The sequence below is a fragment of the Bos grunniens genome, chromosome 11 (assembly GCF_055505025.1).
Source record: "Bos grunniens cultivar Pamir isolate PY7600 chromosome 11, Bosgru_T2T1.0, whole genome shotgun sequence".
In the NCBI taxonomy this organism is placed as follows: Eukaryota; Metazoa; Chordata; class Mammalia; order Artiodactyla; family Bovidae; genus Bos; species Bos grunniens.
This window is the reverse complement of record NC_141175.1, coordinates 84,907,108-84,931,220: the sequence shown is the minus strand read 5'-3', so window position 1 is coordinate 84,931,220 and position 24,113 is coordinate 84,907,108. Positions and strand designations below refer to the sequence as shown.

Below are 24,113 nucleotides of genomic sequence, written 5' to 3'. Positions count from 1 at the left end.
TATGTATGTATACATGTGTATGTGATAGAGTCTCATGAAAACTTGTGTATGTATGTGTATATATATGTATATATGTGTGTATGTGTGTGTGTGTGTGTATATATATATATATTCCATTGTGTGTGTAACACACACACAACGAAATATTGCTCAGCCACAAAAAAAGAATGAAATAATGATATTTGCAGCACCATGGATGGACCTAGAGATTATATTAAGTAAAGTAAGCCAGACAGAAAAAGACAAATATCATAAAATATTGTTTATGTGTGTGTGTTAGTCGCTCAGTCATGTCTGACTCTTTGTGACCCCATGGACTATAGCCTGCTGGGCTCTATCCATGAAATTTTCCAGGCAAGAATACTGGAATGGGTTGCCATTCCCTTCTCCAGGGGTTCTTCCTGACCCAGGGATTGAACTCAGGTCTCCTGCATTGCAGGCAGATTCTTTACTGTCTGAGCCACCAGGGAAGCCCAATATTGCTTATATGCGAAATTTTTAAAAAAGATACAAATGAACTTATTTCCAAAGGGGTAAGAGTTGTAGGGGACGGATAAATTAGGAAGTTGGGGTTAACATATACACATTACTATATATAAAATAGATAACTAATAAGAACTTACTGTATAGCATAGGTAACTATACCCAATATTTTGTAATAACATACAAGGGGCTTCCCTAGTGGCTCAGTGGTGAGAACCTGCATGCTAATGCAGGACATGTGGGTTCAATCTCTGGGTTGGAAGATCCTCTGGAGAAGAAAATGGCAACCCACACCAGTATTCCTGCTTGGGAAATCTCACAAACAGAGGAAACTGGTGGGCTACAGTCCGTGTGACTGTAGCAAAAGAGTTGGACCCTCTAGAGAAAGGGTCCCCAATCCTTGGGCTTCCAGCTTGTTAGGAACCAGGCCCCATAGCAGGAGGTAAGAGGCAGGGCAAGTAAAACATCATCTTCCACTTACTATTGCTAGGTTTAACGCCTGAATCATCCCCTCTGCCCCTCAGTCCATCCCAGCCATGGAAGAATTGTCCTCCAGGAAACTGGTCCCTGATGCCAAAAAGGTTGAGGACCACTCTTCTAGAGAGCAGAAAGAAAGGATGGAAACAGAAGGCCCTTGCTCATTACAGATACTACTCTGCACGCCAAACCCCACATGTGTCATGGTTCCTGCAGGGCTCACGGGGAAGAGCTCACTTGAGGTTATGAAACTTCAATGGGCAGTGGCCTGAAGCAACAAGGAAGAGAAGCGGATTTAAGTGTAAAAGCAATCCCTGGTCCTTTGGCTTCCACTTCTGCTTCCCCCTTCCGCGGTCCTCACCCGCACTGTTCCCTGCAGACCCTCTGTAAACCATATGTGGTGCTTAAGGCAAGGCAGTCTCATCTGGAAATAAACCTGCCATGGGGCCTGGATTCATGACAGAGTTTTCATGAATTTTCATCTGAAAAACAAACACATACACCCATGAAGAATTGTTCCTACGGCTTCACACAGGAAATAAACTCCTCATCTACTTTGTTTTTATTTAATAGAATCACATTTTAGGAAAGCTAACCACCTGTCATTAAAAAGTCTGACACAAAGATAAGGATTTTTTTTTTTTAACTGGTTTCAAAGGGAAGGTACATTCTGCTGAAGAAAAAGAGAAATTGCAAAAGTTCTACCAAGGAAGTTCTGGCTTCATTGAGGCTCCATAGACTGGATGAGTTGGTCTTGAAGGCTATGACTTGGCCAAACTTATGCTCCTGCCCCCATCTCCTACCTTCTGACCTTTACTTCTACTTCAGCTGAAACATTCAAGGTAAGGATAACTTCAAAGTTGAGGTTCCTTCCTCCCACCCCAAGCTTCAACAACCATCACCCTGGTCAGCCAGCAGATATCCATATCAAGTTAAGACTCTCTATCAACAAAAAATATTATGACTTATTGAATGGTTAGCATTTTTTAACAATAAAGTATTTTTTAATTAAGGTATGTACATTGTATTTTTAGGATATAATGTTATTGTATACAAACCAGACTACAGTATGGTGTAAACATAACTTTTATATACACTGGGAAACTGAAAACTCTGTGTGACTAGCTCTATTGTGTTATTTGCTGTATCTGGAACCAAACCCACAATATCTCTGAGGTCTGCCTGTATAGCCCATGTGTTGTTTTGGAACCAGCTTATCTCGGCTCTTGAGAATCAATTGTGCACATCTCTTCCAAAATTTATGTTCAGTGAAATGTTAATAACTTGAAATGATCCATGGTAGAAATATTAACATCATGGGGAGATAGGCAAATGCTACAAATGAGGACTTTTGTTTGAAGAGTACTTTGCTTTTAAGATGTTTCTATCAAATGACTAAAGAATATTAACATATATATACTACTATATATAAAATAGGTTATCAACTAGGACCTATTGTATAACACAGGAAACTGTACTCAACATTCTATAATAACCTATGTGGGAAAAGAATCTAAAAAAGAGTAGATATATGTATATATGTATAACTGATTCACTTTGCTGTATACCTGAACCTAACACATTGTAAATCAACCATCCTCCAATATAAGATAAAAATTAAATTAAAAAATTTAAGAAAATAAACATTCTAATGAAAATACTACAGTTTAAGAACTAAATGCTAAAATGCAATTTTTTTTCTGCTCAAATATGCTATAAAATCATAAGTAATATCATTCTTTCCTTTAGGGAAACTATAAGGGTATAAGCTATAAAAGAATAAAAAAGCAGATAAATTAACCAAATCTTTATTTTCAAAGAATAATTTGCTTTGATAGAGTCTCATGAAAATGTTAAATTATTTGTAATATTGTTTCTACTTGGAAAACTTATTCGTATAGTTTATGTTACAGTGCAAAGGACAAGATGTTCCCTTTTCAAGTTACAAACATAAATTCACATTTGGAGATGGTGAGAGAGGCCCAATGGCCTCCACTACTTTTCTTGTCAGCTTGTTTTAGAGTCAGGCTACAAATAAGTTTGTAGTCTGTCTTTTGCATTGAGCTACTATCTGCAGACAATCTTGTAAAAATACAAATAGGTTCTCAGTAGGTGGAAGATTATTAAATAAATCTATCAGGGGCTTCCCAGTGGAAAAGAACCCACCTGCCAATGCAGGAGACATAAGAGATGCAGGTTCAATCCCTGAGTTGGGAAGATCCCCTGGAGGAGGAAATGACTACCCACTCCAGTATTCTTGCCTGGAAAATCCTATAGGCAGAGGAGCCTGGCAGGCTATGGTCCATAGTATCACAGAGTCGGACACGACTTAAGCAACTTAGGATGCATATGCGCTATCTCCAGACAATTTTGCTAAAATACAAATTGGTTCCTGGGAGGTGAAAGATCATTAAACAGACAGACAGATTGATATCAGACATATGTCAGATATTTCAGAGATATCTCTATCTATCTATATGTATCAAAGATATATCACATATATATACATCAGATTAATAAACAGATAGGTTTCAAGGGAGTGATATGAAGGACAGACATATTTTGGCAGGTGGTTGGATCTAGGAGAAGTCTTGGCCAAGTGTTCTGCTGGAGGAGTAAGAGGTCTGGGATGGTGAATTTGGGACAATATAAAGCACTTGCAGGGAATTTGCAAGATAGAGATTTTTGCCCATGATTTGGTCTCAAACTCATGAGCTGGATGGTTGGCTCCCCTAAATCAAGGCCCCCATCTTCCTCACTGTTGTGTCTTGATGGTGCCTGGATTATTTTAAGTTCAGTAATTATCTGTTGACAGTGAGAATTGTGGTATAAAAGGCAAAAAAAAAAAAAAAATACTGTTTTTTTCAAAGTTTTTCTGCATTTTTCTCTAAGTTTAGAATGTAGATGAGATAGCATAGTTTATCTTCTATTTAAGTCATAAAGAACATCGATTCTCACAAAGTGCAGAGATAACATCGAATACTAAACTCATATTCTTTCCACAACAATTACTTTATGACCTCCCATAGATGAGGAAGTCAGGCTGATAAGTTTTCAAAGAAAAAGACTGTGACAGAATTAAAGCCTGATTTACAGTAATGTATTTTCTGGGATAACTTGCTGTTTTCTCATCTTTACTGTCCTATAAGTCTTTGTTAGAGGCTCAAAAATACAAGAATTAGAGTAAAGGAAAACTGTGTCTATAAAAAACAACAACACATTTTTTTGAAATCAGAAAGCAAAGAATATTATAGTTGCTGTAGGTAATTTTATGATTCATTATCAGGATCCATTCATCAGAATCCCTCATGAGGATTCAAAGGACCACAAAGATCCCATTACCATGTTTAATAATGAGTAATAACTATTCTCTCTTTTCACAGGTACTTGAAAGTAGCCCTTATCAGTATCTCCCTGTCCTCACCTTTAATATGCAACAGTTAAAAACTAAAGCCAAAAAGGTTTCAAGCAACTTTGTTAAACTTTAATTGACTCCTCCAGCAACTCAGCGTTTTCTCCATGGTCGGTGCCCATGACAAAAACATATAAGCACTGGGCATATTTTCTAGACATAAACATGCAATGTAACACACAGTAAGCAAAGTTTATGTCAAATGACCACCTGTGTTCTTGATTATTAGAAGTGTTTTCACAAACTTGCCAGCCTACAATGTAAAGCCACACTGAAACAAAGGGAAGACACGTCCAAAGTATTAAGTCAGTGGTTTCAAGAGTTTATAATTCCATGGCTTTATATTGGAGATCCTGCTCTGTTCAACAAAATCTAGAAAATGAAAATAGGTCTGTGTATTATACATGGGAGGTCTAAGTTTTGCTGTTGAAATTCTAGAAGCTACCTGGGTTCCAAAATAGGAGTCTCTTGATAAAACCTAGGGCTCAGCTGTCATGGCATGACCCACTCCCATTTGGAGATGAGTCCCTGATATTTTTTTTTCCTCAAAGAGGCAGGGAAGTGAGATGTCCATCTACCAAAGGCATAATGGGGGTTGCATTGTTGAAAAGGCCTCATGGTGACTCTGTCCCCTGTCAATCCAGAGATATATTGCTTCAATCGCCTGTAAAAAAAATACATGACCTTATATAGTTAAGGTCCTCATATCCCTTAAAAAGTCCTTTGTTACTTATTATTAATGTATCTGACCCATTGGATTTTTCGGTTAATGTAAAGTTTTTAACATATTTTTATAAAACAAGCTAAAATAGATTCACTCTCAACCTCTGTGAAATTGACGTCATACTCCATCTCAGTGACATGGTAATTACTGGAAAGATACCTTTATCTCTTTCAACACCTACCTGAAATTCTTGTAAACTACAAATCATTAAAAACACCTGTACATCCAACACATCAGCAATCTAATATCATATTAACTTATAGCAGCACATGCTTAGCCATATATTTTATTTTTCAGTCTCTATGTACGTAGTGAGTTAAATAGAAACTATATAAAGAGTATTTACACGTGATACAGAGGAAAGAAAGGAAGGAAAGAAAACTAAGCCATGAGATCAACATACAGGGTTTTTTCTTTCCAAGACATCTGTGTCCTCATCAGGGTAACGACAGAGGAAAATACTCCCTTCAACCCCCTCACTGCCAGGACTTTTCTGCCTATGATGTTAACACATACCAAAGGAGTCTTCAAATGCCTCCTGCTAAGTCAGACTATTAATCTTTCCTTTATCTCATATTTATTTCTCCTGCTTCATAATGTGATAGGTTTTTGGAAGATTTGGCAATAAAACTGCCAAACAACCAGAGAATTTGGGCTTTGATCTTTTCCTCCAGTGTCTGAGCTGGATTTTGGGTCTTGCTGCTGTGGAACGGCTGCTTCTAGTAACGCCTCAAACTTCCACCCCTGCCCTTTGGAGATGTCCCTGGTCACCTGCCACCATTTACATGACTATCCATTGTGAGGACAATGTGAGTTTCCAGGAAAATGCATTTCAGAATATAATACAGTGTGGATTTAAGACCTGATAGAAGTACACCCAGAGGAGTGATTGTGACCTTTTAAGTCAATAAATTCTTGGAAGCCTTCTGTAAACCAACTTCAGAAAATAACCGTTCCCTTCTTGGTACACCACTGCGCTTTTTGATTTGTCTTTTGTTAAGTCATGGGGTCACAAAGAGTTGGACACGACTGAGAGACTGAACTGAACTGAACTGAAGTCCTTCTGAGGAAAGGGCTGAACCTGGGGATTGTAGACCTTGAACAGTGACAACAGGGAATAAAAGAATGTTATATGACTCTGACTATCATCTTACCAAAACTCAGTAATGAGAGCGTCTGTCCCTTCATCCATCATCCAGTGGACTTTCAGGAAGGGGAGAGGGAATAAGCATTTAGAAATCCATCCTCAGCTGACTTTGAAAGATCACAGATCATGTTAGAGGAGGGCCTGTGAGCTTGTCCACCTTTGTTCTGGGTTCCTTCCTTCCTCAGTTCCTTCCAGTACCTTCTTTTTATTCTTTGAATAGATCACACTTTTTTCCCTGCCATGAAATATTCACACATGCTGTTTATTCTGTCTTGGATTTCTTTTCCTAAGATCTTATTTGTACTTCAAGTTTCTATTCGAATACTACTTGCTTAACAAAGAATTTGCCTGACCACCTAATCTAAATTAGGTTGCTCCCTCCTTTCATTTTTTGATTGAACTCTTTCATTTTTATGGATTTTCTTCACAATCTGCCTTTACACTTTGCCTCCTTTCTTGTTTCTGTGATTCCTACTGGCATGAGAGTCTCACAAAGGCAGGCAACATATAGGTAACATGCAGTAGAAACTAAATAAATATCTGCTGTATCAAGGCATTTTTTTAAGGTGAATAAATGGGGTATCTGAAAAAAAAAAAAACCTGACAGCCATACTGAATTGTAAATAAACTTATACTGATGTTTTTGTGTTCAGTTGAATAAACTTTAAACTTCGAATTTTAAGTTTTACAAATCAGTGAGAGTTTCATTTATATTTTAAACTTTCATTTTTCCCAAAGAAGCATGTCCTCCAAGTGAAATTTAAATATTTCTAGCTTCCCATAATATTAGAATCTTTTTTAATATTTAGCACTATAGGGCTTTGTAAGTTTAAGAAAAATCACTGTATTTATCTTAAGTGAAAGATAGAGAAAATTCCATTAAGCTTTTGACCTAATTTTTCTCTGGTTTAAGGCAACTGAAGAGTTCTCAACTGGAAACAATTTCTTGGTGGCTATTCCACTGCTATCCAGAGGCATATAGATGGAGTACGTTCTACAGACTTACCTATGGCATACTCATTTATATAATTTTTGTCAGGAAAAAGGTTAAAATCCTGATGTTACTTAATCAAGCTGTAAAAAAGGTATCCAGATGCTATTCAGTACTTTAGAAACAGTGATGATTTGTATAGGGTTCAAGGCATTTTAATTATTATATGAAGGTTTATGTGGCAGGTTTAGTAAGTTTTATAAAAGTGAAGTATTGGGATCAATAGAATCCATAATAATCTATTTAATATTTTCAATAGAGTGCAGAATGCAAGTGGGAAATCAACTAGAATCTGCTTCATACACCTCTAACTGCAATGAGGTTATCTTTATGGCCAAAATTAACAAGGAGATTATTTATGCATAATTACTTATGATTCCCTTTAATCCAACAATTCTACTTCAAAGAGCTTATTTTACAGATTTTTTTTCACAAGTGGATAAAAATTCTTAATGTACCATTTTTACTTAAAAAAAAAAAAAAAAAGAAACAAATGTTCATCAATACGGGAGTTTTTTCCGTGATATACATTGTTTGCTACCTGCTAGAAATTGTTCCAAGTATTTTCACACAATTAGTTAATATTTAACAACAGCAATCTTATGTCCACTTTAAAGATGCAGTAAAGTAGCCTGTGGGAGGCCACAGAGATACTAAGTAGCCAAGCAAGGGTTTAAGTCCAAATGATAATTTTTAAAAATGAGGTAGACCTACATTTACTGGTAAAATATCCAGGACATATTTTTAGGTTGAGAAGTAAGATGCATAATAGCAAATATGGTTCTAATTAAACAACATTACTTATGTATACCTACATATGCATACAAATGCCTAGAAAAGGTCTAGAAGTTTCTCCCCAAACCAGTCTGCAATTATGTCTTATTTGTAAGGAAAGGTTTAAAAGAGACTTTTTTCTTTTACTTTTTTTAAACTTCTGAATGATTTTAATGTGATATTTTTAAATGGCAAAGAAAAGATACATTATTGGGTTATTAAAATTAAATATAACTCCCATTTCCAACCCTGTACTAAAAGCAACATTTGAAAAGGTATAACACTTAATGTTCATATTTATGTTTCCTAATAAGAAGATATAATTAAAGATTCTAATTTTATATAATCTAAATTCACATGAACATACATACACTCTGTATGTAGCAAATGTATTATTCTGAAGAGACTCCCATCAAGGAGAAAAGAACAGAAGGAAAGTCAGACAGTTAAGTCCAAACATTCCCCAGATTTCCGGAGACACTAGAAAATGAAAATGACTCCAGTGAATTCATAAAGATAACAAAATTACATAGTAGGCAATGATCTGAAAAGGAATATCCTGAATATAAAAATCATAATGGAAGTTGTGATGGTTTGGTATATAATGCAGTCATTCTAGAAGAATTGATGCATTTTTTTTAAAAAAGCTATCTACATATGGATAAAAAGAAGTAAATTTTTGTCCTGATGATTATTTTATTTAGTGTTAGGCTATGAAATTCTTCTATGTAATGAATGATAAAAGGCAGGATTAGAATCCATCGAATTTTGATCATGAGAAGGAAATGTGGTTTATGAAAGGCCTGTGCATCATGACATTATTGACATTGAATTTGGATAAATCCTCTATAGTGAGAATGTGATCCAAAATTATTAATTATATAAATTAAACTCAATTTAATAAACTCCAATTAACACAAGTGATTACTCTTAATCCTTCCAAAAATGATCGACTTTTGGAATATACTACATCTAGAGACACAGCTCTCATTAAGACATTACTCTTTCCTGCTACTTCTCCATGGAGAAGGCCATGGCACCCCACTCCAGTACTCTTGCCTGGAAAATCCCATGGATGGAGGAGCCTGGAAGGCTGCAGTCCATGGGGTCGCTAGGAGTCGGACATGACTGAGCAACTTCAGTTTCACTTTTCACTTTCATGCATTGGAGAAGGAAATGGCAACCCACTCCAGTGCTCTTACCTGGAGAATCCCAGGGACGGCAGAGCCTGGTGGGCTGCCTTCTATGGGGTCACACAGAGTCGGACACGACTGAAGTGACTTAGCAGCAGCAGCAGCAGCTACTTCTCCAACAGCTCACTCTTGAGAGCAGGAGAAGGAGGGAAGAAGGTAGAGAGAGGGTCTGCCTGAGGCAAGGGGCCTGCAGACGGTGGAGACAGAAAGACAGTCACGGCATCCAAGTGCCATATTGAGAATTTGAGAACGGCCCTTACTGCTAGAAAACATGTTACCATGCTTGGGCTTTGGCTTTATAATATACTCAGTTTTGCAAAGAAATAAGGAACAGGCTTCAACCCACTTTCCTTAATCCATTCAGTCAGATCTGATTTGCACTGTACGTGAGTACTCCCTCAGTGGCAACTGAAGAATATTAAAGGTGACTCTTTTTTTAAAAAACATAAATTTATTTATTTTAATTGGAGGCTAATTACTGTTATGCTAGAAAGTGCTTCAGGTAATTTTTTCTTAACTAGGAGGGCCCAAGAGCAAAACTAGGCACCCAAATTTCTAGCAATGGCCTCTCTTTGTTGCTGCTGCTGCTAAGTCGCTTCAGTCGTGTCCGACTCTGTGCGACCCCATAGACGGCAGCCCACCAGGCTTCCCCGTCCCTGGGATTCTCCAGGCAAGAACATTGGAGTGGGTTGCCATTTCCTTCTCCAATGCATGAAAGTGAAAAGTGAAAGTGAAATCGCTCAGTTGTGTCCAACTCCTAGTGACCCCATGGACTGCAGCCTACCAGGCTCCTCCATCCATGGGATTTTCCAGGCAAGAGTACTGGAGTGGGGTGCCATTGACTTCTCCTCTGTTGAGAGCAACCTAAAAAATGAAGATGCTGTAGCCAAACTCCTAAGAAGAAGTTTTAGTTGTTTAATGAGAGAAAGTAAGGATATAGTTAAGCGATAAACTAATTTATTTTTCAAGAGGACACTATGCCTTATTTAGGAGATCTATTAAACTTCCAGTTAAAATGAGATTTTGCTACCTTCTATGGCTTTTAGAAACATTTCCTATTTTCTGCTATTAACTATGTGGCTGAGAAAAACTAGCTGGTGATCTCGTCAAACTCTCCATTAAGTAGGAACTTTTGGTAAGGGGACATTTAAAATTGCAACTGGATGCCAAAGTGCACGCTTTCTATACACAAATTTACACCAATGAGCGGGCGCACTAGGAGTGCTTGTGGTGCATGTGTGTGAGTGCTCAGACTCTTTGCAGTCCCATGGATTGTAACCCTCCAGTTTCCTCTGTCCATGGAATTTTCCAGGCAAGAATACTAGAGTGGGTTGCCATTTCCTACTCCAGGGGATCTTCCTGACCCTGGGATAGAACTGGTGTCTCTCGTGTCTCCTGCATTGGCACTGAGGTCCTTTACCACTAGAGTCGCCTAGGAACGCCACTTTTTAAACTTAATCATTCTTCCATCATTTTTCTGCAAATGTTGAAACAAAACACTGAATATAAAAGATCTGTTATCTAACATATAAAAATTCAAACTACTGCTTTAAGGCAAGCAGAAAAAAAGTAATAATCTGTCTCTCTACAGAATACTTCTAAGGAATAAGATAAGGCATGGAGAACTGGACAAAATTGAAGTCATTTAAAGCCAAAATCTTCACTTTTTCATTTGTAATAAACCCATTCCTTAATATGCCTTCAGAGTAGAATTTCCTAAATTCTACTGTAGGTGCCTTTTTATTTTTCTTTCTACCAAAGAAAACAAAATTAAAGACAAAAATATATTAAAAGCAATCAATGGAAAACACACATACACAAATACACATACACACACATAGCTGCTGCTGCTGCTAAGTCACTTCAGTCGTGTCCGACTCCGTGCAACCCCATAGACGGCAGCCCACCAGGCTCTGCCGTCCCTGGGATTCTCCAGGCAACAACACACATGTAGCTAAGTCACTTTAATTGTGTTTGTTTTCAAGCTAGATAGTTCCATGGACTATTCTATCTTTATTCCCATTAATTTTCACTGTTTTATTTTTGACTCATTTTACATCCTTTGGGAATTATTTGTTGATACTGAAACTGTCACACAGCGTCTTTGCTCTCTTCTCCTCCCTTTATGTCATCATCAGGTTCATTAATTATCCTGTATTTCCACCCAAATAGTTGACAAAGTGTCAGATCACTTTAAGGACTAGTCTATGTCACTCCACTGGAAATTTCCTTTGACCAAACTGGCAACAAGCATGACACTTTGGTGGTTGTTACTTAACAGTTGTATAATCTAGCCTTCTTTGATCTCCTATTTCTCTATCTTGGTCACATGATTACAATGAAAGCTTTTATTCAAAGTCTTGTTGAAGTGAAGACACATGGTCCTCATGGTATTTTTCTGGTCTTATCACTAGGAACTATGTGAGAGACAGAAAGTGAGTTCCCTGAGGGCAGGCAGTACCTGTATGACACATAAATGATGTTTGCTCAATGATTGTTTATTGGGAGAGTCTCAGATTTTTTGAAGAAGTTGCTTAGTGATACTAGAGATGCTACTTTCTTATTGAGTGATGTGGTTTCTAAGGATCTGGGTTCTAAATCTGAAATTAAAGAATGCTAAAATGTTCTAAGATAAGATCTCTTGCAGGTATAAAATTCTACCTCAAGTGACCGTTCCTTACCCTGCAGCAAAGTGAAATGACAACCCATCTCCCCAAACTCTGTGTAGCTTTATGAAAGATGTTTAAAATACATACATATTTTAGTATGCCAATACATCCTGAGATAAAAGTGGTGTGTTGTCTCCACATTGTGTAAAGCAAATATTTCAGCTCAGTTCAGTTCAGTCTCTCAGTCTGATTCACACTCTGTCGAACTCTTTGTGATCCCATGGACTGCAGCACACCAGGCTTCCTTGTCCATCACCAACTCCCGGAGCTTGCTCAAACTCATGTCTATCGAGTGGGTGATGCCATCTGACCATCTCATCCTCTGTCATCCCCTTCTCCTAATCATATTTAATTAACTATGACAACATTAAAATAATCTTCTTTAATTTAATGTTGACCCTTAAGACTCAAAGTGGTGCCAATTATTTGGAAGCTTGGCAAAAATAATACAGACTGTTTAACATATACAAACATGAATTCAGGAACTCTAAATGGAAGAGTGGTCTTAGCATTAGTAGATGGACAATTCCAGGGAATGAGTGAACCTTTAGTGACTCATTTTCAAAGGGTCCTTCCAAGAGGAGGGGCTACTATTTTAACAATGTAAACTGAAGAATTCTGTCCATAGATTAAGAGAAACATGCCTGGCTTAAGTGTGAGCTTGATACAGACTAAGAGAATTATAAAATGCCTATTCTAAAAAACCCCAATGTCTTTGTTTGTTGTGGCTAATTAGTGTGTGGGTGGTAGAAATGGGGTACACATACCAAACACAAATTGGTTACTTTAAGCCATAAATTGCTTCCACCTGCTTCCGACTGGGAGTCACACTGACTTCTTGGCCATTTTGTTCCCATAAACAGATTTGGTTATACAATAGGAAAAGAGTATACTGTGTTTCTGGAAGCTTTAGTTTCATGGGATTTATGAGTGAAATCTGTTGTTTTTAGTTCATACTAAATAATAATAATAATAAAGAACAATTTATTAAGGTGATTTTTAGGGGGATAAGACATATGGGAAAAGGATGGAGGTACTAATTTCTGGGGAAAACAAATACACAGATAATATTCACCAACATTTTCAGTCCCTCAAGGTGATGAATTAGTTTAATCATTTTAGATGAATTCCAGATAAAGCCTACCACACTGACTCTGCTTTCAAAGAATTTAAAAGGCTAAGGTTTTAAATTTGGAAAATTCAGCAGTGGCCACAGGACTGGAAAAGATGAGTTTTCATTCCAATCCCAAAGAAAGGCAATGCTAAAGAATGTTCAAACTACCGCACAATTGCACTCATCTCAAACACTAGTAAAGTAATGTTCAAAATTCTCCAAGCCAGGCTTCAGCAATACGTGAACCATGAACTTCCAGATGTCCAAGCTGGTTTTAGAAAAGGCAGAGGAACCAGAGATCAAATCGCCAACATCCGCTGGATCATGGAAAAAGCAAGAGAGTTCCAGAAAAACATCTATTTCTGCTTTACTGACTATGCCAAAGGCTTTGACTGTGTGGATCACAACAAACTGTGGAAAAATCTAAAAGAGATGGGAATACCAGACCACCGGATCTGCCTCTTGAGAAATTTGTATGCAGGTCAGGAAGCGACAGTTAGAACTGGACATGGAACAACAGACTGGTTCCAAATAGGAAAAGGAGTACGTCAAGGCTGTATATTGTAACCGGGTTTATTTAACTTCTGTGCAGAGTACATCATGAGAAACGCTGGGCTGGATGAAGCACAAGCTGTAATCAAGATTGTCTGGAGAAATATCAATAACCTCAGATATGCAGATGACACCACCCTTGTGGCAGAAAGTGAAGAAGAACTAAAGAGCCTCTTGATGAAAATGAAAGAGGAGAGTGAAAAAGTTGGCTTAAAGCTCAACATTCAGAAAACTAAGATCATGGCATCCAGTCCCATCACTTCATGGCAAATAGAGAAACAGTGAAAACAGTGGCAGACTTTATTTTTCTGGGCTCCAAAATCACTGCAGATGGTGAGTGCAGCCATGAAATTAAAAAACATTTACTCCTTGGAAGGAAAGTTATGACCAACCCAGATAGCATATTCAAAAGCCGAGACATTCCTTTGTCAACAAAGGTCCATTTAGTCAAGGCTATGGTTTCTCCAGTAGTCATGTATGGATGCGAGAGTTGGACTGTGAAGAAAGCTGAGCACTGAAGAATTGATGCTTTTGAACTGTGGTATTGGAGAAGACTCTTGAGAGTCCCTTGGACTGCAAGAGGATCCAACCAGTCCATCCTAAAGGAAATCAATCCTGAATATTCATTGGAAGGACTGATGTTGAAGCTGAAACTCCAATACTTTGACCACATGATGCGAAGAGCTGACTCATTTGAAAAGACCCTGATGCTGGGAAAGATTGAAGGTGAGAGGAGAAGGGGATAACAGGGGATGAGATGGTTGGATGGCACCACCGACTCAATGGGCATGAGTTTGAATAAACTCCAGGAGTTAGTGATGGACAGTGAGGCCTGGAGTGCTGCGGTCCATGGGGTCACAAAGAGTCGGACAGGACTGAGCGACTGAACTGACCTGAACTGAATTGAGCAACTGAATTGAGCTGAACTGACGGTTTTATCACTTTGGTCAACGTTTAGCTCACAAAATGATAGTAACTTATATACTCTGAAGTATTATTGTAAGAGTGATGTGAGAGAGGGGACAAGAGGCAAAAGTAATGTATGGAAAGTATGCTGAAAACCATAATAGCTTATATGAACATTATATATAATTGGTAAGTATTATCATTAATGGTGAAATAAAACAGATCAATATTTAGAAATGTTTTTCAAGAATGTTCACAATAAACAATTTAGATGTTTACAACAACTAGTCTGACAGTGCATACTCTGCCCTGGACTTCATCACTCCTGCCCTCCCACCCCCATCCACAAATAGGGAATAAGGAGAGAGGCGATATATCTGGATCCACTGGGGGTCAAGGTGTAAGCTACTCAAAGAGTAAGAATAAATAAAGTGCCAGACTCTTAATGCTCCAACAAGGCAGTCATTGGAGGCATGTCTCACCAAGAGACCTGGATTCAAGGCTGGTGGGCATCGCATGACTCACCTCTCTGGGCAGCAGAACGAAGTGAGATCATTGAGCTGCCCCTACCAGCTAAGGTTTCTGTGACTCTTTATGTGTCACAATTTGTTCTACATCTTCTGCCATTAGGATCCCAAGAAAGATATCCATACTTACTATCCATTAAAGGAGTTGACTGCCTAAGTGATTTGCCTGCTCTCCACAGTGTGGGGAAAACCTATTAAAGACATTTTAAGACACAAGACTGTACATCAGCAGTCAGGCTCTCCTCCTTTCTTCCCCCCTCTTTCCCTCAGTCTCTGATAGAAATTGTAGATAAACTCAATCCCTGCTTGGATTTTTCATCTCAATTTCAAGAGCCCTGGAATCTGTCAGGTTTGTTCTGACACTGGATGGGACACAGAGAAGGGAAGGAAGATGCAAGAAAGTTACAAACTGCTGGCTCACTTCTCAGAAAGGGGCATTGGCAGACGTGGTTTGGAAGCATTTGGACTCTTGAGGGTGATGATCCTGGGGACTGGGAACCTGCTTCTTGCCTGAATCCTCCCTCACCTTCAATTCCATCACTCTCTACTGCACATCGAGAGCTTCCCATGTGCCTGTGGCCAAACATCCTTCCAAGGGGAAATGCAATTGGGTGGAAGAGTAAGCCCTGGGCCATATTCTATGCTCAGGAGAAAACGTAAATGAGTATCTTGCCTAGCAGTAGTTCTTTCTTCATTCTAATTAGTCTAGAGCAGTGGTGACAAAGCAGTGGCAAAATCTCTGGAAGACTCTCCCTGTGAGCATACTGGAGTTCCCTGAACCCCTGCGCCACATGCTCATATCACAGCTCCATCACAATCCCGGCCCTCAGGAAAGAAGTCAGTGCGTAGCATCAATACCTTCAAAAGGGAAAGCTGTAACGCCTACTACTTGCTTTGGTGACAAACAAGGAAAACAAGTGTGGTTTTCAATTCCCCATGCACCAATTAGCTTCTCAATAAGATCCGGAACACTTAAGTTCCTCCAGTATATACCAGGCATGCATTAAGAACTATTTCATTTTATCCTCTGAGAAATCCTATAAAGTTGCTATTGGTATTACATTCATTTTACACATGAGGCTTGGAGAGGCCAAACACCTAATGGAAGGTCACACAACTGGTAAATTATGGAGTTAGGATTTCCATCCAGCTCTGGATGATTCCAAAACCTTTATGTCCCCCTGTTTTATGAAAGTTGGGTGTGTGAAATCTAGAATGTTCTATCCCATGGAGAAGACATTGCACATTTCCTATTTATTTCCTTGGCTGAGTCATGATCGTGTATTGCTTCAGCTCCTCAGAATAAAGCTGGAATAAGATGTGCAAGGTAGACCAGAATCCTTCTGCATCCCACTGTGCCCCAGTGAGACCAGGAATTCTCTGCAGTTCAAATCTCAGATACAAGCTCTGAGCTGCAGGTCCCTGATTTTTTAGTTTGTTCAGAGCTAAACCTGTAGACCCAAGAACTGGGAAGGGGTAACCAACACATATCTCACATTGGTAGGTTAAGGCAACTCAGTTCCTATTCAGGAAGAACCAACATTTAATCCTCTTTTTTGAGGATAGGAATTTTCCAAGGTAAAGATAAATAGGCAAATTTTATTTGGCCCTATAATCTTGTAGGAACAGAGAGGAGGAAGGAGGTTAAGAAAGTTCATCTGGTGGGGAGTTGGATGATCCAGCTTTGCATCCCGCCTCTTACACTAGCTAGTTCCATGACCTTAAACATAACAGCAAAAATAGTGATAACAATCTCTGTTCATTGTATTCTGCATGTTGAGAATTCATAAGTGCTTTATATTTAATCTTGAAGATTTAGAACAACCCTCTACACTAGGTGTTATAAGGCCCCTTCTTAGAGATAAAGAAACTAAGGCTGTAGGAGTTGATGTAACACACTCAAGGTGCAAAGCTAGCTTGTGGCCAACCTATTAGCAGAACCTAAGTATGAATCCAGCACTTAAATTCAGGCTACTCTGTCCTTCAAAGTCTGTTCCTTATCCATAAAATTCTGACATGGGCGACAGGCTTTGAAGAGCTCTTACCTGCCTAGCTCTGGGGTCCACAGAGATCTCAATATCTAAAAAAAGGCAAAAGCAACAACGCATTTTCAAATTCTTCCTCTCTTGTGGACTGTAAACACTAGTAAAATGAACTGAATCTGTATACTGTGACTACACCCTGCCAGAATCTGATTTATTTTTGACAAGTGGCTGTTCCTAGGAGTCTTAACTCTCAGCTGACCCTACGATGCTATGTGCCTTCAGTTTAAAAACTTCGTATCATTCCAGGTTCCCCCATCCTCTCAAGAGCAGGAAAGAATCTTTGCCAGAGAGGAGGGTATTTTCCTTCAGGTATCATTTCCTGCTGAGCTGCAAACACACACATCACATTTGGAGTCTAATCAGTGACCTGAGTTCTCATGGGGCCAACTCTGGGGTAGGGAGGGGTGGAAAAACAGAAGGATGAGATACTGTTTAGGTATCCCCTGATATCTCTGCTATAAAATGGATTACATGGGCAGAGCACACCAAGTTCCAGCAAGCATAACTCATGCCCAGGACAAAATGCTGTAATAATTCCCTTTGCCTTTCTTGCACCATCTTGAGTTTGGGGGACCTCTACGTATCTGATTGCCTATAATCCTGTGTGCTCCTGATGGTGCTGGAGAAAGAGAAAAACACATACATACAGGATTTGATCTGCAAGGCCTGGCCATAATCTGAAATCAAGTCAGGGACACAATTCAGAAGTATAATTTGCTATAAAAACATCCTCAGGGGAATAACTGCTGAGTTCCCAGGAGATCAAGCAACTTGTACTTTTTATAACAGATGGGGATTCTGGGTTTTCCAGACCTCCGATTGTTCAAGACCGAGACGCAGACAATTGCTGAAGCTAATCTGGGCGAGGGAGAGGAAGACAAGCTCCTCTCCTCAGGAACGAGGTTCCTCATCCAGCCCTAGTCTGGGGAGTGGGCAACTCTCCCTCATCTTCCTAAAGCCAAGTGAAATGTCCCAGGTCATGGTTAGGCTTGTCACAGGAACCCTGGACAACAAGATGTCATTGTTTTAAACCAAGATACAATAGCTTGGTTAAGTCAACAGCTCCTTACAAAAAGGCTCTGGTAGCTTTTGAACAAACACCGGAATCAAGGTCCTTTAATAGCTCTCATAAACTTGAATAATGCCACATTAATAATATGATAGTAGCATTCTGACCACAGGCAAATACAGAAGGGCTGCGGGGAAACCTGACCAACACTATCAGGAATGGACCCCTTGGAGATGTCCTTCCTGTAGTTCCTCTGTGCCCCTGTGCTCTGATTTTCAGTCCACTTGATCCTTTGTGAAGGAAATAGGAGGATGTTGGAACAGCAATTTTCAATATCCAGATTCCAGACATATCAGCCTGCTACAGACAGAACTCAAATCCAAGGCATTCCTGGAATCCCCATGTTAATTACCACATTATCAAGTCCTGGAAGGACTGTGAACTATTGTAGAAGGACTCTGAGTAACTCGATTCCCCTAATGAACTCCAGCCACCCAGACAATGGAATGAACAGCCCGTAGCCAGTCTGGGCTGCTGCCTCTTACCCCTGCAGTCTCAGAGCCTTGGCCTCTCCAGGGTTTGGCACGTGGCCTGTCCTTTCCCACTGTCAGCCTCCTTGGCGCTGCCTGGCAGCCTTCCTCTTCCACGTGGACCGCCCAGAGCCTTGCCCCATCCCTTTCCTTGACCCAGCCGCTGGCACTGATGCTACAGTGTCTGCTGGTTCATCACCTCTGCTGCCTTCTATCCTGTGCGTTCTGCATCATTTCGCCTGGGTTACCAGCTATGGCCCTGGGCTTCTCAACTATGGCTCTTTTCTGGGGGTAAACAGCCATGCCTGCCTGGCCTGTGTATGCCATAGATGAGGCCATCTGGTGTTGTCATGCTCACTGCTGCCAGGAATACTTGGACCACTGCTTTGAAGCATCTTCAGCCTAAACCCTTGGGGTCACTACTTCTTAAACTTCTTGTGCATATGGATCACCTGAGGGTGTTGTTAAAATGCAGATTCTGCTTCAGTGGATCTGGAGTAGGGCTTGAGATCCTGCATTTCTCATAACTTTCCAGGGGACTGCAATTCTGCTGGTTCAGGACCACATACAAGCAGCAAGGCTCTAGAAGAAGAACTCTGTCCTATTCACCTTTGCATTCTTGAAATGTCAACCTTATTATCACTGCCACCCCTTGATGAGGCACTTCTACATATGTCGCAGTGGACATACAATGATGATCATGACCTCAAAGCACATAGACTGGGGCAGGGTTTCTTAACCCTTTTTTAGTCACATTTTGGGCTAATCATAGTTGTGATAAGGCTGTCCTGTGAATTATCAGATGTTTAGCAGCATCCCTGTTCTCTGCCCACTAAATATCAGTAGCATCTCCCCAATTGTGGCAATAAAAATGTCTCCAGGCATGGCAAATGTCCCCCGGTGGGGGCAAAACTGCCCCTTATTGAGAATCACTGGTCTAGTAGAGAGACAGATATGCAAATAAAGAACTGAAATACAGATCAAATTACAGAGCTGAGTGCACACTGCTCAGGAAAATGGATCACTGACATTTTGAAGCATGTGATGAACCTTTGGCACCTAGTAAGTGCTCAAGAAAATGTGTTAGATAAAAAAATGAACTGCCAATGTCCTTGCGTTCCCTGGCAACTAAAACAATTTATCCTTCTGACCTCACCCAGGGAAATGATCCTTGCACATTCCAAAGATAAACATCTAACTACAACTGAGCGACTAACACTTACTTCCTTACTTCACTGACATAATGAATTTCCATGGATGTATCTACCAGGTGCATGGTGGAGGAAAAAAGAAAGCTTATCTTTCAGAACAGTTCAGATGGAGTACAGATTTCTAAGAAAGTGAGGCTCTTAAAGTAATAAATTACAGTTTTTAATTAGGAAGTTTGTACTGTTTTTTTGACTTTCTATGAACCCTTATATTAGAAAATAACAGGAAAGAGTGTGGACCTATAACTCTGTAAATGAATTCGAACAGAATGGTGCATTTTGTAGCTTGGCTCAACTTAATGCACGCTCTCAAACAGCTGTGTTTTTTTTCCCTCCAGGTTTTGTGAGGATGAATGCATTTCTAAGGCCCCGTCTATTCTGAGATGCTTATGCTTCTACACAAATGCATCTGACATCTGACCATGCATAAATAGGATGGCAAGCCAGCAAGCATAGACTGGGGAACCCAAGTAAGAGGGATATCAGGGAGAGTCCACCTTTCTGGGATGGAGGAGATGAGGAGGAGAGCTACAGAGTGGCAGTCTTGGTGTCCAATGGTAGAGCTATGTTAAATATTGTCAGCATTTGGGCTCATATAATAAGGTCCCCATTGAAGAAGTTTAGATTGTATTCTGATATGGCTCTGGGGTCACACAGAGTTGGACACGACTGAAGCGACTTAGCAGCAGCAGCAGCAGCATGGAGGCAGGAATAGAGAAGAGTATGAGTGTGAAGTAAAACAATAAGTCTGTGGCAGGAGACTCCAGAGGCACAAGGGCATTTGAGGACATGTAAAAAGAAGAATGGAGTAGAGGGGGTACGTAGCATGGAACTCTTTCATGCAAACTTTTAGACATGAACTTGGGAGATGTTTTATCCCTTAACATTGTGCAAACGGAAGCCAAGAATAGGCCCACAGGGGAAGTTCTTGGAAATATATACTGATTGGACTGGAATACCCAGAGTTGCCAAAGGAAAGTGTGACACTCAGTCCCATTGCCAAAGTCTGTAAGCCTTTGCCCAAATAATGGCAAACCTTTCCTTTCAGAATACAGTTTCTTAATTTAAGCCTCAATGTCTGTTCCCGCACAGAAGTGGAAATCAGCAGATGTGAAGTCGAAGCCAGGCCGCATGGCTGGTTGGCTATGTGAAACATTTAGGTTCCAATTTTCCTATCCAGAGAATGGGGAAGCTAATACTTTCCATCAATCTATACTGAAGAAATATTGTGATGAGTCAGAAGACAAATCTCTGATTTTCTTTTTAATAAAGACTGTTTCCACATTGACTGCAGTAAAGGCTTGTTTAGTCCATAAATCAAAACAATCCTGACATAAAGAATTCAAACAAAGAAAACCAAAACTCCTTTAAGAACACTCCTTTTTTGGTTTTAATATTAGAAATTGCCTAAAAGTGTACAGTCTCTGGTTAGATTTCTTAGCATAGGAAGCCAAGGCTCCTGGTTACCGGAAGTGTCTAGTTATTAACACACTTTGTTCACATAAAGTAAACAAATCCACAAATGTCAATTCAGGAGTATCTCATGTTTTACTGAGTTTGTACCTTTCAGTGGCGTGAGATATCAGCAAAGCCTCTGGAACCATCCAGAAAGGATGATGGACAATTTGCACTGCAGTCTTGGTTGTAATAATGTAACATCCTAAGCACCCAACTCTAAAGACAGTAGTCAGTTCTGGGTAATTAAGAACAAAACAAACAAACAAACAAAAAAAAGATTCAGAAAAAGAAATAATAAAATGAATTAAAATAATACAAATCAAAACAAACACTATTCAAGAGAGTTTCTTTTCTCATGCCTAAGAAAATCATTTGGACCCAATATATGAACTAATAAAGCATGGAGTGGTTCTTCTATGGGCATCTGCCTTGTGCTAGTTCCTAAGTAGAAACTGCTCCATGATTTGCTGCAGTGACAATAAATTGTAATAATTATTCATTATTAATCAATCTTCGTATGGTGAAAGGAACAAGAATTAAGTGGAACAATAGGAATCTAATAGCATGACAGCACAGCCATTGTATGGAATCACCCAACTAAAGCTTCAATAGCTGGACTGTCAATCAATCAATACTTTCTTGGATCATCCTAGACAAGTCTAGACCTCATCTGGTTTTTACTTCTGCAGAACAACAAGACTAAACTAGACATCTTTCAGATCTGCCGTGGAGAGACAGAGAGGGTCTGGTGGGAGAGTCACAGGATAATTTTGATGCCACATGTGATGGAAAGTAATCAGTGACTCTTTGGTTTGAGGGAACCTGGATCATTTCTGCTGAGCAGAGAATAGGAAGAACTCGGGAAGTGATGGTGTAAGGCTCTAGGACTTCTGGGAATCGTGGCTAATATCCTAGTGATGAACTTCACTCAGGAAGCAGAAGGAATTTCTCTGTTGGGAAAAAAAATCAAAATGGAATAAAAACAAACCCCCAAAGGTGTGTTGGGCTCCAAATTCTTTCCAATAGTAGTTCAGGCCTGCAGGGGAGGAGAGAGCCAGGTAGATGCCATGGAGATCAGACACCTGGCTGATTAGCTCCACAGGGAATGCTGACAGGGCAAAGCTTTGTCATCCCATCTCTTTGAAAATACATCTTCTCTGGGGGCCTTTAAAAATAGGACAGGCTCTCAGCAGGTAAGATGATGGGGTAGAAACCTGCCTGGGGGAAGTGAATAGGAAAATATATTCCCCCAAATATTTGGGGCACTGGGTCCTGTGGGCAGTTGGACTCCAAAGCTAATTGGAGACACTGAGATGCTCTTTATGCAACCTAAAACTCCTACTAAACACAGTGAGATATCAAGTTGAATCAATTATTTTGTAGGAGAAAAAAAACCTCTGATTGTAAAATGCAACTTGTTTTTGTTACTGCTGATGTTTCATTTTTAAAAAACTGAATTTAGCTTTTGAGGGAACAGATACCAAAGTGACAGTGCTTCAGGCAAAAAATCTCACTTCTTCCCTATTTACCTTCTTAGTCAAGGTGTGTTTTTAATGACAAGAACTACATTCTCCATGCAGGAGTAAAAAGTTTATGGATATTTCCTGCAACTTCTGCTGCTCTCTGCAGTGATCAAGGGAAACTCCTCTCTAGGGAGGCCTTCCGGCTCTGGGAGGCACACAGAGGAAAAAGTGCCTGTGGTTTTGGCTGTACCTACATGATCCCAATCATCCCCCTGAAATGGGTTATTGAAATATTCCCAAATGTCTAAGCAATTCATATTGTGTAAGTAAATGGTTATCTGAATATTTTACTTAGTAAACAAATGGTTTTGAGATGTAATTTACATACCATCAAATCCACCCTATTGAAGTGTCTAATTCAGTGGCTTCCAGAATATTCACAAGGTTGTGCAATCATCATCACTCTCTAATTCTAGTATATTTCAATCACCTAAAGTATATGTATACCTATGGATGATTCATGTTGAGGTTTGACAGAAAACAACAAAGTTCTATAAAGCAATTATCCTTCAATTAGAAAAGAAATAAATTAAAAAAAGAAGAAACCTTGTACCAGTTACGAGTCTCTTCCATTTCCCGCTTCTCCAGCCCCTGCCAGTCATTAATCTACCTTTTCTCTATATATATCCTGGATATTTCACACACATGGAGTCATACAAGATGTGGTCTTTTGTGGCTGGCTTTTTTCACTTAGCATTCTGTTTTTAAGTTCATGTCACAGCATGTGTCAGCACTATTTTTTAAGCAATTTCAAAGACAAAGCAGCTAAGTATTAAAGTTCTCCTCTTCTTCAGATGTAGAGAGCTGGAGAAGGCTTAACCCTCATAACCATAATCTCATAACTCTGGATGTCATGGTCCCAGGCAACATGGTTATAGTACAGGCCAAGGTTTACCAGGACCAAATAGAGTTGAACTAACCCAAAGGGGCAGAGCAGATTTCATAGAACATAAGCAAGAGATAGGACATAACTAGAGAAGGAGGAAAGATAGTACAATATAAAGGAGGCCAAGGAGTGCAGTTAAGATCTGAATACATGGTGGGAGGCCAAGTAAGAGAGAAGCCGTGGGTGAGATGAGGCCAGTGGCTAGGGATGTGGGCCAAGCATCCAGGGATATGTAGTATCTGGGTCTGTAGTACACACCCTGACTTAGGGCATGGACTCCAGAGTTCTCTGTCACAGAACTATGGAATACTAGCACTGGAGGAAAACTTAAGAGCTGTCTTTTTCAGCGCCATCATTTTAAAAATGAACGACCTGAATCCTGGAGAGGTAAGAGACTTCCTCAAGCTCACAAACCAGAACCACTGTCTCTCCTTAGCCTCCCTCCTCTCAGTAGGATATATTTTCTACAATAGCTCACTGCCACA

General features: G+C 39.6%; 1 protein-coding gene across 21 annotated transcripts in view; it reads right to left on the bottom strand.

The window, feature by feature from the left end:
• SLC8A1 (solute carrier family 8 member A1) overlaps nucleotides 1-24,113 on the bottom strand; it is a 447,983-nt gene that overhangs the window by 202,720 nt on the left and 221,150 nt on the right. Inside the window, exon 4 of one of the 21 annotated variants that reach the window (XM_086327315.1) lies at nucleotides 6,178-24,113. This exon is cut by the window's right edge and continues 49,016 nt beyond it. The exons of the other annotated variants lie outside the window; for them this stretch is intronic. The gene's annotated coding sequence lies outside the window, so the exon portion shown is untranslated. Of the gene's footprint in view, nucleotides 1-6,177 lie in introns of those variants that run through there. 21 annotated transcript variants of the gene reach the window in all.